This window comes from Marmota flaviventris, chromosome 12, assembly GCF_047511675.1.
Source record: "Marmota flaviventris isolate mMarFla1 chromosome 12, mMarFla1.hap1, whole genome shotgun sequence".
Classification (NCBI taxonomy): Eukaryota; Metazoa; Chordata; class Mammalia; order Rodentia; family Sciuridae; genus Marmota; species Marmota flaviventris.
The window spans coordinates 100,822,656-100,834,960 of NC_092509.1; the positions used below are offsets into that span (position 1 = coordinate 100,822,656).

General features: G+C 33.6%; 1 protein-coding gene across 7 annotated transcripts in view; it reads left to right on the top strand.

The window, feature by feature from the left end:
* Cop1 (COP1 E3 ubiquitin ligase) overlaps nt 1-12,305 on the top strand; it is a 169,878-nt gene that overhangs the window by 108,384 nt on the left and 49,189 nt on the right. The window lies entirely within an intron of this gene.

Sequence of the window (12,305 nt, forward strand, 5' to 3'; positions counted from 1 at the left end):
AATTAATATGTACAGATAGGCACATCTTCAAACTTTTTCCTTCTTAGAAGATCAGAAGCTATTTTTAAAAATGCTGGTAGGCAGTCTTACACCAGTAATGATTAACTGTATAAATTTTCATACATTTCTTATTTAATTTTATTATTTGCTTTTCCATGTAAGCTTTTTAAAAAATTAGTTAATTAATTTTACAGTAAAATGAATTTTTACATACAGCATGCAAATGAAGCACAACTTCTCATTCCTCTGTATATACATGGTTCAGAGTCACTCCACTAGTGTAATCATACATGTATATAGAGTAATAATGTTGGTCTCTTTCTACTGTCCTTCCCATCCGCACAATCCTACCCATCCCCTCGCTCCCCTCTACACAAAACAGAATTCCTTCATTTTTCCCTATCTCCCTGCCTCACTATGAATCAGCATCCGCTTACCAGAGAAAACATTCAGCATTTAGTTTTTTAGTATTGGTTTATTTCACTTAGCATGATATTCTCTAGTTCCATCCTATTACCTGCAAGTGCCATAATTTCATTCTTTTTTAAGGCTGAGTAATATTTCATTGTGTATATATACCACAGTTTTTTTTTATCCATTCCTCTGTTGAAGGGCATCTAGGTTGATTCCATAGTTCATCTATTGTGAATTGAGCTGCTGTAAACATTGATGTGGCTGCATCACTGTAATATGCTGATTTTAAGTCCTTTGAGTATAGACCAAGGAGTGGGATACCTGGGTCAAATGGTGATTCCATTCCAGGTTTTCTGAGATCTCTCCATACTGCTTTCTATGGTGGTTGCACCAATTTGCAGTCCCACCAACAGTGTATATCTTTTTCCACACATCACTGTGAACACTTATTATGGCTTATATTCTTGATAATTGCCATTCTGATTGGAGTGAGATGAAATCTTAGTTTTTTTTTTTTGCATTTCTCTAATTACTATAGATGATGAACATTTTTTCATATTTGTTGATTGATTGTATTTCTTCTTCTTTAAAGTGTATGTTCAGTTCCTTATTGATTGGGTTATTTGTTTTGTTGGTGGTAAAGTTTTTTGAGTTCTTTATATATCCAGGAGATTAGTGCTCCGTCTGAGGTGCATGTGGTAAAGATTTTTTTTCCCATTATATAGGCTCTCTATTCATGTTATTGATTGTTTTCTTTCCTGAGAAGAAACTTTTTAGTTTGAATTTATCCCATTTATTGATTCTTAAAATTTTACTTTTTGTAGAAGTCTTGTAAAGGAAGTCATGTCCTAAGCCGACATAATGAAGATTTGGGCCTACTTTTTCTTCTATTAGGCATAAATGTTTTCAACTATATTTCATTATAACCTATACTCTTTAGCAGACGAAGTTTTAATTGTTTTTAAGTGTCCATATGACTCCAAAGAAATGGGAATTACAAAATGTAACCACCTATTCTTATGGTAATTACTTCTAACTGAAAATTAGAAAAAAAATAGTTTTGGAATAAATGAATGAGTTCATTTAATGAAAGTAAAAATTACAACTAGGCAGCACAGACTTTCTTGCTGTAATAATCAGGAATTAATTATCTAATTTAGCAACCAGCCACACTTTCTCTGGGTTTGCGCTGATGAGAGCACATAGTGATTGACAACTGGTGTTGTCTGAGAAACTTGTGGGTAGGGGTCAGTCTGTAGCACAGTATTTCAAAGGAAATGCATCTACATACTTGTTCTCAATTGTACAAATGTGAAGTTGAACTCCTTTCATACATACACTCAGTTCTTATTTTCCTTTGCTCTCTATTTTTACCTTAGATCAAATTCTACCTCTTTTGTACAAATGAAAGTTCTTTCTGTACTTTTATAATACCCATTAAAAACAAAGATACATTATAAATGCTTCCTTTTTGAAGAGGAAAGAGAAAATGACTTCTAAGATGCAACCCCAAAGTTGAAAGAGCTCTTACAGGCAGCCTGGTTAAAGTGATCCTTAATTATAGCTATAAAACATATTTATTTTTGGCCCTATTTTGCAAAAAAAACCAGCAGATACTCTGATAATATATGCCTCATAGCTTTCGACCTTTTACTATAGGAGCAGTCAGGTTGAAAGTATACTTATGCACATATTTAAATAGGCTTGAAATTTTTCCTACAATTGTTGCTTTCAAACTATAACATTATGACAGTAGTAGTGAAGTTGTAAGTATACCAACTATGAATGGTCCTTTTGGATAAATGAAAAGAAATATTTTCTCATATATCAATTAAAATTCTGTCACTAATTTGGGCTTTTGACATAGTGATATGGTAAATTGAGATATTTTAAACATCACTTTAGTCCTTTAAAAATCACTTTAGTCCAAAAGAGAATAATATAATTGTTTATGGTTAGCTAGGAGAACATGGATTAAAAATTATACCAGGAGTAAAACCACAGCAGGAAGTACAGCTAAGTCAGTTTGCTCATTAAGAAAGAAATCTTAAATCCTTTATATTCCTTATATTGATCCATTGAGAGTAAAATAACAAGTGGAAAAAGTTTAATTATAAAATTATATTCCTAATTATCTCTAGTATTATCATCTGCTTTTTTATTTTTTTCTTGGTTAGGAAAATATGTGAATCCTATTGACTTTTCGTTATCATATTGTTTGGAGATAGGCATAGTGTATAGAATGTGTGGGTGTGTGTATAGAGAGAATACTCCCTCTAGCCAGAATACAGTTTTGTTTTGAGTCTTGCATTCTCTAGAAGGACTTATCTGATTGATTAAGATGATATGGCAAGCCTGCTGCTTTGGGCAGTCTATTAATGAAAAAAATAAGAAAGAAAATCTTACCACACAATTGATGAATGTGAGCATAACCATCTTAACTGTTAGAGTTTATTCTCCCGTCTGTTTGGATTGCTCTCTTACTTTTAATAGAAATAGAATTTCTACTTACTACATTATAGATATTTGTAGATTGATTATCCAGTTATTGCCTGTTAAAGCTATCAAATAGAACTTACTGCACTAATGGACATATTTTATATTTATATTGTCTGATGTGATAGTTCTAGCTACATGTGGCTGAGGACACTTGATGTAGTTGCCATGACTGAGAGACTGAATTTTTGGTTTTATTTAGTTTTAAATAATTTAATCATGGAGCTGGGGTTATGGCTCAGTGGTAGAGCTCTTGCCTAGCATGTGTGAGGCATTGGGTTTGATTCTTAGCACCACATATAAACAAATAAAATAAAGGTCCATTGACAACTAAAAAATATTTTTAAATAATAATAATAATTTAATCACATATTACTAGTTGCTACCATATTAGAGAAAAAGCACAGTTCTGAATCATCTATGAAGTATAGGTTCTGAATCATTGCCACCAAATTATTTATTTTTTTATCAACTGAAACTGACAGATATTAAAATTTATTTGAATTAGAAAAGTTTGTTTAAAGAGGAATATTAAGAATGGTGAAAGCTTTTCTTTCGCTGTATATAGCAATTCCTTAGAGGTAAAACTAGTCTTTTAAAAGTATTTTAACGTATTCTAACTCCTTTGAAGAATGTTTACATTTACACTTTTATTATAAATTACATTTATATTATAAATGGTGATATTATTTACATTGGCTTGTCATTTTAGCAGTGATTTTCCGAAGGGATACAGTTTTGATACCTTGTTGGCCTGCAAGGGATATTCATGGAATTTTGTTACTTGGTTGTTTGCGGGATTAGCATAGTTTGGTTATAAAATTAAAAGGACGAATTCTCTTTACACTGACAAGGCCAAGGGGGAATATAAGTAAGGAATCAAATTTAGTATCACCAGTAGAACAAACATGTACTTGCTCATGTAGAAAGGACCATTACCTTGAAAGTATTCTTGTCCAAAACATTTAGCTTCAACATCATAATAAGACAGGATTAATATGTGTGGAAAAATATTCTGCAAAACAACACAAATAGCAATATTGTGAAATTTTCTATATAAAACACTGAGGATACATGACAAATATAAGGAATTGTGACTTCAGAGTAGAAACCAAATAAGTGAATAGTAATTAGGACTTTAAAAAAGAAAAACAACTGAGAGATATTTGAATATATAGTGTGTGTTAAATTATATTATGTCTACATTTTCTTGCATATGACATGATGTTATTGTGGATGCATAGAAGTTCTCATATTTAAAGGGTAGATGGTAAAAAAAGAAAGTAAAATATCCTGATATTTAAAACTTACAGATAGTTGGAGAGGGGACATGTATGTATGTAGAGTGGGGATTGTACAATAATGAAACATTAATGGTTAGTGAGTCTGAAGTGAAGATTACTTATTATTTTTATTTTTTAAACTTCTTAGCAGGTTTGGTTTTTCAAATTAAAAGGTTAAGTGGGGAAGAAATAGGAGTTAAGACCATACCCTAATCCTGAAATTATTAAGCATGTTTTTAAAAGTATGGCAATATTTCAGAAATATAGAGACCTCTTTTTATAAAAGAAAAAAAAATTATCAAGAATTCCCCTGTGGACCTAAACTGTTTTATCACAACTTTAATAAAGTACATGTATAAATGTAAAAATCACGCACCATCTACACGTGTTTCTAGCTCCTATACAACTTTTAATTCATATTATAATTAAATATAATCAATATATAAAATCAAGAAAATTCAAAATAACTAATGGAATAATAGTAGTAGGATGGACTAATACATACTGTGTTGAAAATAAGTTGCCACTTTACATAGCAAACTGGTTTGGGGTACTTAATTATATTTTTTTTTTTTGCTTTTGAGGTTATCAGACCTGTATTAATAACTACCATTTGATATTCACTTTCCATGCTAATTTTCTCATTCCAGCTACTGTAAAACTTAGTGTAGTGCAATTACAAAATTTAGTCTTTACCTATGTACTGTATCTTTTATATTTTATGTCCTCTTTTTATTAAACTGAAAATAATGTATACTTATTATTTTCATAATACAAATTATCTTCCACTTATTAAACAACTTGAGAAATTAAAGACTTATTTGAATATTTTTCACCTGGGAATATTACTACAAAAACAAGGTTTAATCCTTGTAAATGATAAATTTAATATTAGCACAACAATTAAAGAATGAAGTACGATACATTTTTCCTTTTTTATTATTATTTTTTCTTGGAGCCAGGATTTCACTGTGTTACCTAGGCTGGCCTCAAACTCCTGAATTCAACCAATCCTCCTGCCCCAGCCTCCCAAATAGCTGGGACTACAGGCATGTGCCATTGTGCCCACTTAATTTTCTCACTTTCACTTTGGCATGTACCAAATTGTTACTCTTTATTTGAACTTCTAAATCAAAAACTTCTAGATCAACAATGGAATGCTGTCACTTAAGGTGATTGCCTAATACAATTATAATAATAAACAGAAAAGCCATTGCAAAAAATACTGGCAAAATTATCAAGACTAATCAACTCTGTACAACAAAACCTTATAAAACATGCAGTCACCACAGGAGAGAAGCTGGTTGTCAAAATGACCCTTCCTGAGAGTATTATTGGTATTTGACCTAACCCACAGTCTCCATGGGGAAAGACTATATACTCAGAATTCAGAATCCAGAAGTGAATCCTAATATACATTTTCTACGAAAGTGCCAATGCAGTTCATTAGGAAAATGAATTTGTGCTGCAGTAATTGGGGATCACAAGCAAAACAATGAACTTAGACCCTTACTCCATATCTTACATAAAAATTAACTTAGGATTGTAAGAACTAAAACAACAAAACACTTTTTTTTTTTAATTTTTTATTGTTGGCTGTTCAAAACATTACATAGTTCTTGATATATCATATTTCACAATTTGATTCAAGTGGGTTATGAGCTCCCATTTTTACCCCATATACAGATTGCAGAATCACATCAGTTACACATCCATTGATTTACATATTGCCATACTAGTGTCTGTTGTATTCTGCTGTCTTTCCTATCCTCTACTATCCTCCCTCCCCTCCCCTCCCCTCCCCTCTTCTCTTCTCTCTCTGCCCCCTCTACTGACATTCGTTTGTCCCCCTTGTATTATTTTTCCCCTTCCCCTCACTTCCTCTTGTATGTACTTTTGTATAACTCTGAGGGTCTCCTTCCATTTCCATGCATTTTCCCTTCTCTCTCCCTTTCCCTCCCACCTCTCATCCCTGTTTAATGTTAATCTTCTTCTCATGCTCTTCGACCCTACTCTGTTCTTAGTTACTCTCCTTATATCAAAGAAGACATTTGGCATTTGTTTTTTAGGGATTGGCTAGCTTCACTTAGCATAATCTGCTCTAATGCCATCCATTTCCCTGTAAATTCTATGATTTTGTCATTTTTTAATGCAGAGTAATACTCCATTGTGTATAAATGCCACATTTTTTTTTATCCATTCATCCATTGAAGGGCATCTAGAGTATACAAAGAGCTCAAAAAATTAGACAATAAGAGAACAAACAACCCAATCAACAAATGGGCCAAGGATCTGAACAGACACTTCTCAGAGGAGGACATACAATCAATCAACAAGTACATGAAAAAATGCTCACCATCTCTAGCAGTCAGAGAAATGCAAATCAAAACCACCCTAAGATACCATCTCACTCCAGTTAGATTGGCAGCCATTATGAAGTCAAACAACAACAAGTGCTGGCGAGGATGTGGGGAAAAGGGTACACTTGTACATTGCTGGTGGGACTGCAAATTGGTGCAGCCAATTTGGAAAGCAGTATGGAGATTTCTTGGAAAGCTGGGAATGGAGCCACCATTTGACCCAGCTATTCCCCTTCTCGGTCTATTCCCTAAAGACCTAAAAAGAGCATGCTACAGGGACACTGCTACATCGATGTTCATAGCAGCACAATTCACAATAGCTAGACTGTGGAACCAACCTAGATGCCCAACAAAACACTTTAAAATAGGAGGAAATCTTTAAAACCGTGAATTAAAAAATATGTAACACGAAAAGTGTCATCCATGAAAGAACTAATCAATAAATTGGACCTTATCAAAATTCACAACTTGTGGTATCAAAATACACCATTAAGATAATAACAACTCATGTAACAGTGTTTGAAAACAGTAGCAAAAAACATCTGATAAAGGTCTTGTATGCATATATTTCAAAGAACTCAAACTGGAACTTTCATGTATTTCTGATGGGAATATAAAATGGAGCAACCAACAGCTGTCAGTTTCTTAAAGAGTTCAACAATATTATCACATGACTCAGATCTGTGCTTTTAAGGTGTCTTCCCAAGAGACACAAAAACGTGTCCTCACAAAGATTTGAATCTGATTGGTCATAGCAGCATTTTTCGTGATAATCAAAACCATGGAGACCTATGTCAACCAACGGATGAGTTTCCAGACAAAATGTGATAATATCTTTACAGTGGCTACTATTTGGAAGTTAAAAAAAAATAGGCACATGTTAAAACATGGATGAACCTCAGAAACATTATGCAGTGTATAAGAAGCCATACAATGGGGCCACATATTATTTCATTTTAATATTCAGCAAGTCAATGTATATGGAAAGAAATAGAGGTTGGCTGGGTAGTGGGTAGAAATAGAGTTTGGCTGGGTATTAGTGTGAAGAAAGTGTTCTAAAACAGATTGATGGCAATGGTCATGGTTATACTACTAGGTAAAAGTCATTGACTTGTATACATTCAGTTGATAAATTTTATTATATGCAAAATATGTCTCAGTGTATTTTAGAAAAGTGGGAAATAAAATTATATAGCAATATTTTTTTTATAAAACCATTAGAATGTCACAATATACTTCAGATTTTTAAATATTCTGAACCCCTAATATTCTGTTTTTAGAAGTTAGATAAGAGGAAATATCTATGTAACTCCATTTCAGACTAACACTGGCATATGTATGTATACACTTATTTGTAATCATATTTTGACAGATTCAAAAATAAAACAGAAAATATGTATCTTCCTTATTTTTGAAAATGGTCATATCTCTTAGTTTTCTGGCTGTTAGAAATGGGTTTTGTTTATTTAGTTTAGTGATAAATAAAAGTTATATATATGGGGTATGTGGTGATATTACCATAAATGTATACATTGTATAATGTTCAAACTAGGGTACATAGATATATTTCTTCAAATATTTGTCATTTATTTGTGGTGAAAACACCTAAGATCTAGCCAGGAGGCGTGGTATCGCACACCTAAAATCCCAGCGGCTCCAGTGGGAGCCTACACATTTTACGATTGAATTTTCTAGTTCTTTCAAAAATTAGTGTTTTGATGGAGATTTCATTGAATTTATAAATTTAGACATTTAACAATATTGATTATTGCCAGCCTCAGCAACTTAGTGAGACTCTGTCTCAAAAAGTACCATGGATGTGACTCACTGTTTAAGTGCTCCTTGGTTGAATCCCTGCTGCCAAAAAGAAAGAAAACTTTGAAATTCTTTATTTCCATCGGGTATGCACACCTTTGTAACCCCAGTGACCTGCAAGACTGAGGTAGGAGGATCTCCAGTTTGATGACAGCCTCAGCAATTTAGAGAGATCTATCTCATAATAAAAAGTATTGTGGATGTAGTTCAGTGGTAGAGTGTCCTTGGTTTCAATTCCTGGGACACTGCCCCCTGCCAAAAAAAAAAAAAAGAAAGAAAATCTTTTTCCTAGCTTTTCTGAAAATATAGTACCTTATCATTATCCATAGTCACTCCAAGAAATAAACACTATCCTATTAAAATTTCATTTTAATTGACTAACCATTCCTTTTCTCTTTTCCCCATACTCTTTCCAGTCTCTCCAACCACTGTTTTTTCCTCTCAACTTTTATTTCATTTTTTTTTTCTTTTTTAAGATTTTACAGAAGAGTGAAATTATGTGATATTTCTCCCTTTGTGCCTGGCTTACTAGGTGAAATCTTAACATCACCTCCAAAAAGTTCTTGCCCTGTTCAGTGTTCTGAAGCATTTGATGTTTTTTCTCCTAGTAGTTTTGTAGTTATGATCTAATATTTAAATCTTTAATCCAGCCAGGCTTAATGCTCACACTTGTAATCCCAGCAGCTGGAGAGGCTAAGGCAGGAGGATCACGAGTTCAAAGCCAGCCTCAGCAATAGTGAGGCACAAAGCAACTCTGTGAAACTCTGTCTCTAAATAAAATGCAAATAGGGCTGGGGATGTGGCTCAGTGGCTGAGTACCCCTGAATTCAATTCTTAGTCACCCCCCAATAAATAAATCTTTAATCCATTTTGAATTGATAGTTGTGAATTGTGAAAGATTGTATCTAGTTTCACTCTTCTGCATGTGGATATCCAATTTTCCCAGCACCTTTTATTGAAAAGATGACCCCTGTCCACAAAACATATTCTTAGCACTCTGTTGAAGATTGGTTGCCCATAGATATGACTCTATTCTGTTCTTTTGGTTCATGTGCCTGTTTTTATGCCAGTACCATACTGTTGTGATTACTGTACATTTGTTTTGAAATCAGATAAGATAATGCTTCCTGCTTGGTTCTTTTTGTTTAAAAAGAAAAAAGAAAAAATGGTGGTTTCCATGGTTCCATACAAATTTTATGATTGAATTTTCTAGTTCTTCGAAAAATGTCATTAATATTTTGATGGAGATTTCATTGAATTTATAGATCTCTTTTAGACATTTAACAATATTGATTCTTCCAGTCTATGAACACAAGATGTCTTTTGTTTGTTTCTGTTTTATTTTTAGCTATTATAAATGAGATTGAGTTCTAGATATTTCAGATAAAGCTCTCACTTTGCCTATAGAAACACTACAGATTTTTCTGTGTTGTTTTTGAATCCCACAACTTTCTGAGTTTATTTATTTGTGTGTGTGTGTGTGTGTGTGTGTGTGTGTGTATGTGTGTGTTTTGTAAGGTCTTTTGGGTTTTCTGTATAAAAGATGTTTTCTGCAAATAATGACAGGTTGCTTTTCTTCTTTCTACTTTCATTACCATTTCTTTCTTTCTTTTGCCTGATTGCTTTGACTAGAATTTCCAGTACTATGTTGAATAAAATGATAATAGTAGGCATCTTGTGCTGTCATATTTTGGAGAGAAAGCTTTTCTCCATTCAGTATGATTAGTTAGCTTTGGGCTTGTTTTATATATATGGCATTTATTAGGTTTATTATGTTCCTTCTATACCTTATTTATTCAGCATTTTTATCATAAAGACATGCTGGCTTTTTGCAAATCTGTTTTTTCTCCATCTATTGATGATCATATGGCTTTTGCCCTTCATTCTGATGATATGATGGATCACCTTTATTGATTTACATGTGTTGAACCATCTTTCATCGATGGAGTGATGTTAGCAATCTTTTTAATATGCTGTCAGACTTTAGTTCACTAATATTTTGTTTAGGGTTCTGTGTTCATCAGGGATATTGACCTCCAACTGTGTTTTTTGTGTTCTTGTCTGGTTTTGATATCAAAAGTAATTCTGGCTTCATAGAATGAATTTGGAAGAATTTTTCATGTTGATTTTTTTTTTTTTTAATGTTTGGTAGAATTCAGCAGTGAAGCCCTCTGATTGAGGCTTTTCCTTGCTGGGAGACTTTGTATTACTGAGTTAATTGTTATGTTCATTATTGATCTGTTCAGCTTTTTTCTTTTTTTATGATTCACTCTTGGTAAGGTTCATGTATCCAGGAATATGCCTGTTTCTTCTAGGTTATTAAAGTTTTTGGCATACAGTTTATTATGATTTAGATATGAGATATCCCCATGGGGGCAGGGAGCAAAAACAAAACTCATATGTGAGACAACACAAAAAAGTGTAGAGGTAAAACAGATTGAGTTATGAGAGCCTTAACCTAATCACTGCATTAACCCAGTGATAGAGATTAACTGGGCAGTAATCTTACTCAGGTAGGGTGTAGCTAGAAGAAGTAGGTCACCAGGGGCTTACCATTTCAGTTTATGTTTTGTCCCTGGGGAGTGGAGCTCTCTCTGCTTCCTGATTGCCATGTCCTGAGCTGCTTTCCACACCTTTATGTCATAATGTTCTGCTTCATCTTGGTTACAGAACAACACAGTCAACCGATAAACTTTTTTTCCTCTAAAAATCATTCTTGTCAGGGCTTTTAGTCATAGTGATGAAAAAACTGACTAATACACTGTTTATAATAGTTTCTAATGATCCTTTGTATTTCTGTGGTATCAGTTTTAATATTTCATTTTTATCTCTGATTTTATTTGAGTCTGTTCAAAGGTTTATCAGTTGTTTATCTTTTTAAAAACTACCTTGTGTCAAAAAGACTCTTGTATTTTTAATGTACATTTCACTTGTTTCTGCTTTGAACTTAATCACTTTCTTACACCAATTTTGGGAATAACTTGTTTTTTTAGTTCCTCGAGGTGTGATTATAGGTTGAGATCTTTTTGCTTTTTTGATGTATTTGTTGAGTGCTGTATACTCACCTTTAACATTGCTTTCCTATATCCAGTAGGTTTAGGCGTACTGTGTTTCCATTTTTATGAAAATTTTAAATTTATTTTTTGTCTTTATACATTTTTTTTAAGGAATAAGTTGTTTAGTTTCTGTGTAATTGTATAGTTTTCAAAGTTTGGTTTTATCACGCTGCAGTGGGAAAAAATACTTGATATGAATTTTGTTCTTGATGCTTGTTGGTATACAGTGACAACTATGTAGTGAAGGATTAGGTATTTATTCCAGCCTTTATCATATGGCTTTGCTTTTACTTGTTCTTCCAGAGAGTCTATGTAGGCTGCTTATTTTCTTTGAGCTTGTAAGCAGTGCTGCTATTTCAGCACTAGAGAGTGCCCTAAGCCCAAGATTATTTAAATCTGCAGTATATGTATTGTTGAGAACTGGGGGAGTTCTTTAAAAGGGTAGTTCACCTGCAATCACTGATCTGTGATCAGGTGTCACATGGTTCTGCCTGGCAGTGAGCATCACTGCTCAGTTCTTCTATGAAATGAGTTGGCACCTGCTTCCCTCATATTACCCAAGTGTATGATGACTCCATCTATGTTGTGTTGCCTGGGGTTGGGACTGGGATAGGGTAGTCAGTCCCCTGGCCTACCAACATAATAATGCTGGGTTATATCTAGAATCCATAGCCTACCAAGATCAGCACAGCACTAGGGCAGGATGTAGGCCTATATTATTTATGCCCTGTCTGCTGCTCTGGTATGCACATATGGCGTGAAAGTGTTATAACCAGCCACAGATGATGCTAGCCTGAACACAGGTGCACCTAGTTGTCTCCAGAGGTTTCCACTTGACACCATGGTAGGTTCAGAGGCTCTGTCTGCAGGACAATAGCCAT